Source organism: Saimiri boliviensis, chromosome 10 (assembly GCF_048565385.1).
Source record: "Saimiri boliviensis isolate mSaiBol1 chromosome 10, mSaiBol1.pri, whole genome shotgun sequence".
Classification (NCBI taxonomy): Eukaryota; Metazoa; Chordata; class Mammalia; order Primates; family Cebidae; genus Saimiri; species Saimiri boliviensis.
Window position 1 is genome coordinate 50,401,291 of NC_133458.1, and position 7,608 is coordinate 50,408,898.

Below are 7,608 nucleotides of genomic sequence, written 5' to 3' on the forward strand. Positions count from 1 at the left end.
TTGATTCACATTTTATTTTCTCTCCTGTCATAAACCAGGGCAGTCAAAAAAAAAAAAAGTGTATGATGGTAATTGACTTTTCTTTCTCTAAGTGTCTGATTCTCTTGTATGAACATCCGAAGAATTTTTTTCCTTTAAATTCCAATAATTTTACAAGACTATCTCTCATTGAATTCTGTTCTGAGTCATTTTCCTCCAGATACACAACATATCCTTTCAAGAGTCACATTGAGGTTTATATTTTAAGGTCAGTTTTATTATAGTTTTTAGCATTTGCTCTTTGCCATTGACTGGTTTTCTTTTTTAGGACCTCCTATTTTACATATGTTTGAACAACTTTGGATATCTTTTAAACTTATTTTCCCTCAAATTCTCTCTTCATGTCATTTTGATTTTTAAAATTTTCCTTCTTTTAATCTTTTAAAAAATTAATATATTTATTCTAGTATTCCATGAAGTTTAATCTTTAATTTCTGAAATGATTTTTTAAAATTTATTTTTCTAAAGATAGTTCTGTTCCCTCTACTTTTGAATATTCCTATTTTCCGAACACATCATTTCTGAGTTCTTCTACCTTTGATTTATGTTGTTTTTTCCATAGCTTTTTATCATTTTCATACCTTATTTTAGCTTGTTTTAAAATGTTAGGTTATGGTTTTCATCTCTTTTGTGGATATGTCTTTTTTTTTTTAACAATCCATTTATTAGGTTTTAAACTAGTCACACAATAGAAATAATCAGTTTGGCACCACTCTATACAGGGATTATGCCTCGTGTATGCTGACACTTAAATACTGTACCAGGACCATTGCTGTGCTTAGGTCTGTATTGAGTCATTCAGCACGTAGATACTAAAAATATACTGTAGTGTTCCTTTAAGGAAGACTGTACAGGGTGTGTTGCAAGATGACATGCACCAATTTGTGAATTATTTCAACCTAGAAGATACCTTTCACTCCATAAACTTGTCACAGGCAAACGTGATGTTAGCAGAGAGATGCACACAGAAATGTTACATAAAAGTTCAGACATTCTAACGATAAATGAACTGGAAAAAAAAAAAAAGGAAAGAAAAACCCCACATCTCAGTTTTTGTAACAAGAAAAGATAAAGAAAATAATTTAAAAACACAAAAAATGGCATTCAGTGGGTAGAAAAGCCCAAAATCACTATAATAAAGAACTACATGTGGACCTTTACAAATTACACAATGACGTTGTGTAAAAGGTTGCATCTGCACAAAGTCTTGTCAATGCTATCTCTACAGTTTATACATCTTTTACATTTATATAACATATATTAAACAAGTCAACTAAATATCAAGCCTTATTAGTCTCTCGACAATTCTGCAGGCAAAATAAAAAAGAGAGAGAACAAAATGAAAAGAAAAAAATTACAAAATGTCCACAAACACAGCAGTCTTCCACTTAGGTGGTAACAGTTTTAAGAGGGTCAAACAATAGTTGTAAAGAATACAGGGAAAAACCAACCAGTCAGGATTTTTATTGTTGTTGCTGTTTATTTTTAAAATCACACATTGAACACACACAACCATCAAATCAGATCCCCAATTTTTAGCAACTGGCTCTATTTAGCACCCAAAACTCCAGTCTGTAGGAGGTGCACAAACACAGACTTCACCCCGTGTCTTGGTCAAGCAATCCATCAGGTCATTGGTTAGGTTCAAGACTTGCCCTCTTTTTCTTCCCTCTACAAGCCTCTCCAGACCCAAGGCTCTCAAGGCTTCAGATTTACAGCCTGACTGCCATCTAAATCCCGCAGCCATTTGGGAATAATTCAAAATAATTTGAGACGAATGAAATGACAGGGCCTGTATTACAGATGGGTATTCTCCATTCCGAGTAAATTGTTTCTTAATGAGCTCCTAGATCCTGGTCTTGGATGCCATGATCATACTGGGTAATTATTTCTAGTCTGAGACTTTGTGACTTTGTCAGATGCCTCAAAAAGGAAAAAAAAAAAAAAGTGATCAGTATTCTGAAAACATTTCCGGACAAGTTAGGAAATCAAATAAATAGCAACTGAGAAGTTGTGGAACGCAGACTAACGAGATCTGACACAGAAACCACCAAAATGATGAGAGCTCAGCAGAGGCAGTTTTAAAACTTGCAGAGAGCCACCACGGATGGTACCTGAGGGTGTGGAATTTTTGATGAAAAGAGCCTGAAGTGAGGACTAGTCATCTTTCTATGCATAATAGCATGGAGACACAAGAAGATCGGTGAGAACAAGCAGTTGGTCATCAGTGAATTGCTGTTTGTGTTCCTGCCAGTTGTCATGGTGAGTCCTTCGGAAATTGGATAAGGTCTTTTTTACAGTCGTCTCAATAGGCTGAGGATCATTTAGATGTGCACTGAGATTCACGAGGAGCTGGGGCATCCAGGTGGGAACATTGTAAGGACTAGAAAGGACACATGCACCAAGTCCTAGCACCCCAGCATGGCGTTGGACCAACTCTGCAGAAGGAATGGTATCTCCTACAGAACCAGGGTCTCGCTTTCTTTTCTTAGGTAATTTTGTTTTGCAAAGTTGCTCAAAATGAATCTGCATAGGACTGTCCATGGTAAGGAAGTTACACTGCAGCAGGCCGCTTAAGGTGGTAGCAGCCATTTCTCGAACCTCTAGTTGTTCATCCTCCAAAAGACTTATAACCAGCCACCTGATATCTTTAACTGCATCTTCATTGTTTAGGAAAATAAAGAGGTTATAAAATACCATGGTCTGGAGGTAGGTCAGTACTGTGTATCTTGCATGCCAAGAACTGCTTCTTGCTGTTTGTTTTAGCACCTGAAGCACCAAAGGCACTTGATGAGGGTAAAGCAACCCCTGAGACATTAATGATAAACATAACTTGGCATCTCTTTTCAGTTCATCATAGCTATTGTCATTTTCCACTGGGGCAATCTTAAAAAACAAAGGCAGAAGCTGAAGTTGTTCTGTGACTGCTGTAGAAAAGGATATTCCTGCACTTGCCATCAGCCATTTCAAGATGGTTTTCAAGAGTTTAATGCCCTGAGTTCGTTCATCTTCTTCACCAATGCCATTTTCCTTCATAACGTGGTTCTGAATTTCTTCATCCACATCCATGAGAGGTTTCAATTTCTCCAGAATTCGAGCAGTAAACTCAGGGACATGAGGCGACGTGGTTGGCGCCGTATTTGGCAAAGAAACATCTATCATGAATATGTAGGTCAGCACACTTCCTATTCTTTCTCTGACGTTTTTGTAAACCTGGGTGAGTTTGGGTTCCAAGTACTTCAGTAGTCTGTGCAACAGTTCAGGCACCCTCCATTCTTGCTGGGCAAGGCCACCTTGTAGTATGTAGAGTCGACACGCATCTACAAAGGATCCTCCTTCTCCACTCAATGGTGATTCCAACAGAAGTTCAAAAAGCCAATGAAGTTTCCGGGGATCTCTGCTTTCACAGGACGTTGCTATACAAGCTCCCCAGTTATCGTAAGTTTCTACGGTAATGTTGGACAGTGCTGTTCTAAGCAGAGGGCACAGAAGCTCCCAAAGCTTCTCTACCTTTTCAAATGTCCAATGCTTAGAACCTCCGATTAAACCAGCTATAATTTCTGCAACACAGCGCTGGGTGCTTTCATGTGAATCTGCAACCAAACGTTCTAAATGGGGCTTCAGAACTGGCAGGAAGGCATCATCAAAATTCCTGAATAGACCCTTAAAGAGACAAAAACGTCGTGGATTAAACTTTTCTTTTCCTTTTCTGTCTTCTAATGATAGAAAAGTAATTAACTGTTCAACAAATTTGGGATCAGAAAAATGATCAAATATAATCTGTTCTGCCTCTGTCATATCCTCCCTGCTTCTGCCAAGCTTAGGCTGCTCTTCCACACCAGCATAAACAACCATATTCTTCGGCCAGGTGTAATATCCCCAATGAGTTTTTTCCACAAAGCAACTTGACTCCCATTCTTTTTTAGTTCTTGGTATAGTTTTGCTATCATAATGCAACCAGTGATTATCAGGCCTATCACCAGCAATAATTTGGGTGGGTTTAGGGTATCCACTGATTTCACAGGGGTTAATGGTCAGCTTTTTGTGGGTTCTTTTTAGCTGTTTAAGGATACCAGCAACAGCTGAGATAGCCATCTTTCGAACTACGATTGCATCATGGTTGAGATTCTCAACAAAAAACCGTATGGCACGAAGAGGCAACACTCGGTCATCTCTCAGCAGCAGAGACAGGAGCCCAACGCCTATCTGTTCAAATTTCCAGGGCAGGTTTCTTTGCTCCACACCATCTAGCAAGGTGTCTACCAAATTTTCATAGGTCCTTATGGCATCAGCATTCTTTTCTTGTTGGCGTTTAATTCCTTCCTTAATTTTTTCTGGGCTAAGCAATATCTGGTTGATAGAGGGGTTTTTTGACTGCTGAAGTAATTTCGCTATTGCAACACATGATTTTGGAATTGTGAAGTCCAAGCCAATTGTTTCATACTGCCTACAAATCTTTTCTGCAAGATCATTGAACAGTCTCACTATTGATGGCTTTTCCGGGGACATTGCTTGGCTAAGCCCTGAGGAAACAATCGCTGGCCAAGTCTGTACAATACAGTCCCAATCATGAAGGTTTGCCAAGCACACACCACTGTGATTTCCAAGGAGACAATACAAGGCACCCTTGAATTGCTGCTGTGTGACATCTTGTCTATCAGGCCGTAAAAACTCCAAAACCAAGGGAATTACATCTCTGGAACAGAAGTTGTATGCTCCCAAGGCAGCAAAAAATGTTTGCTGAGCCTTATTTCTCACCTGACTGTATGAACTTGTACATAAGCGAAGAAGATCTCTGATCATATCTTGATGTATCTTTTTATATTCACAACCCTCAACAGTTAGTGTCCGTAGCTCATGCTGTAACATTACTCTATCAATCAACAGTGCTCGGATATGTTGTTTTTTCCCATGGAGCTGATTTTCCACTGCTTTCTTTACTAAGTTGAAGCTTTTCCATCGGGAGTCAAATTCATGCTTGTGAGATCCTTGGAATTGCAAAAGGTCTCGAATAATCTTTATAATAAGAAACAATGACTTGGTATCATCTTCTGAATTATCAAGTATGTGGTTAAGAAGTTTCCTTATAACTCTAGCAATTGCTTCTCGGTGGTTCTCTCGAGACAGATCATATTCAAGTCCAGTATACAACTTTGTCTCTTCCAAGGACACCATACTTGGTACTAAGTTAGTAACTGGCTCTCCTTTCAACGGAGGTAGGAGGTTTCCAGAGCCAATTAAACAGTTGTGCACTATAGTCAGACTCTGTAGAATATCACCTCTGGACATTTCAAGTTTGCCGTCCCCACAGTGCTGGAGTTTGCTGAGCTCAGGCTGAAGAAAGGAGTCCAAAAGATAAAAGGCAAAAGACACTTCTTCTGAAGAAGGAACATGCCACTGGATTCCCAGATTCCACAAGTCCCCGGGTTTGCCCCAGTCCTTGATAGGAAAGTATTCAGAAGGAGGCTTGTCAAAGCCACCTGGCACACTGCAGTATTCTGTAGGGTAGATAAGTGTGGTAGAAAGAAGAAGATGATGCAAAAGGTTACAAGACAGAGTGTAACCCTGCTTACAGGTTAAATGTAGGGTTCTTTGGAGAATCTTTACAAGCTGTTCCCTATAAAGAAGCAACTTCCTTCCATCCACTCGAGTAATCTCAGACAAAAGTTGAAGATTCCACAGTAATTCCTTGTCTAGCTCTTCATCATTTAATACATCATCATTCATTGTAAGCTGAGTTATAACACTGCAGCAGTGAGGAACAAAGAGCTTCAAAGATTCTTCTGGGCAGCGCTTTACAGCAGCGTGGCACATGTCTGCCACCATGTGACCTGCTACTCTTGTTTCAAATATATGTGAAGTAGAAAAATTAAAAACCTTCTGAAGGGCCACCATAAATATATCTTTGGAAGACTGGGTGAGGACTGTACTAAACGTAGAAGACAGACCTAATTCGACCAAACTCTCCAAGTGTGTCATTTTCTCAGTTTCTGTCTCTTCTCTTGTTTGCTCCAATGTGCTACTTTCTATAAGTCCAAAGCATCTGTCTACAAACTGTAAGACGAAATCCTCAAATTCAGCTGTGGCTGAGCAAAGTTCTCGTTCCACTTCTGTGAGGTCATTTCTTTCTTGTAGTACAGATGAACAATCTACTAAAGGCACCAGAGTCGAAAATGTTGCTATGAACTGGAATGTGATCCTGCATTTACTAAAGTCATTTGGATCCACCCCAGGCAATGCTCTCATCAACAGAGGTAACATATATGTTGGACCTTCAGGAAACCATCTGCCCCCTGATACCAAACTGCGGGCTACTCCAATTACACAACTTAAAGTAGCTGTGAGCTGGTGAGGTTCTGTTAATGTCTCTAACGCAGGATACGTTCTTTCAAGCACAGGGGGTATGACTAATTCAGGTCTCAAGAGTGCAAGATTCTGCAAAGCCTGGGCTACTTCTAGACTACCAGTTTTGCTAAACATAGCCAAGAGGACAGGCTGAATAATGCATTGTACAAAGTCTGTAACATCTTGATCAGTAAGCTTGTGGCTATCAGGCACAGGAGTTAACCAAGAGGGCTTCTTGTATCTTTCATGATGCAATCTTCTAACAACACAGTCTGGCAACCGCTGAAGTAGTTTCATTAACTTGTTCAGCCAGCACCCATTATTTGAAGGATGGTAAAAAGATGAGATGCTGTTAAACAAACCAGCTAAGTGTTTTTGCACTAGCTTACTTGGTCCACCCATCATGGCAGTGATCCATATGATAGCATGACCTGTATCATAAGCATTTGTTAAAAATCTTGGGACTAACACTTGACTGCTTCCCACTGGGAGGTTCAAGCTTCTCAGAATTCTTGTAAATATCTTTGGTACATATGGATCCCAATCTATGTACCCTATATTATCTGTAGCCAATCGAGCAAAGAGATTTACTAGGTGCCCCTCCCACTGTGGGAGATTTTGCACTGAAACCCAAAGGCCAATTAATTCATCAAACCAAAGTTTGAAACCTTTATGATGAAGTTCTGGAGGAAGGGAGGTAGGAAGAAATATTTCAAAATAAGTGATGGCCTTTTGCATTGTTACATCAAAAGGGCACATTAAAGGTCGCCATTCTTCTAGCATCTCAGCGGTGGCATCTGCTGGAAAGTATGGTCGGCAGCTTTTCACGAGTGTTTTGAGAATATTTTCTACAGAATTAGGAAACCAATTTAATCCCAGGTGCTCTGTCTTGGAATGTAAGATTCTTTCTACCATGTCATAAAGTGGTCTCCAGGGTAACTCCAAATCATCTCTTGAAAGAACTTCCTTTTTCTTTAACAAGTTGATCAAAAGGCGGGCAAATCCCTGCATCATGCTGATTTCCAGTTTTGGAATTGATACCAGCTCATACAGTAACTTAATAAAGAGAACATGATCTTCTTTGCTAAATTTTTTCCCATAAAGTCGAATATACGTGGAGAGTTTCCTAGTCCAGAAGAGGGCCCCGGGCCATAGCTCTCGGAGCTGCACGGCCCGGCCCAGGTTGCATTTGATCTGGGCCAGCTGCAAGTCGGACTCGGCGTC

General features: G+C 39.9%; 1 pseudogene; it reads right to left on the minus strand.

The window, feature by feature from the left end:
- Positions 1-503: 503 nt before the first annotated feature.
- LOC101048270 (proteasome activator complex subunit 4 pseudogene) lies at positions 504-7,608 on the minus strand (annotated as a pseudogene).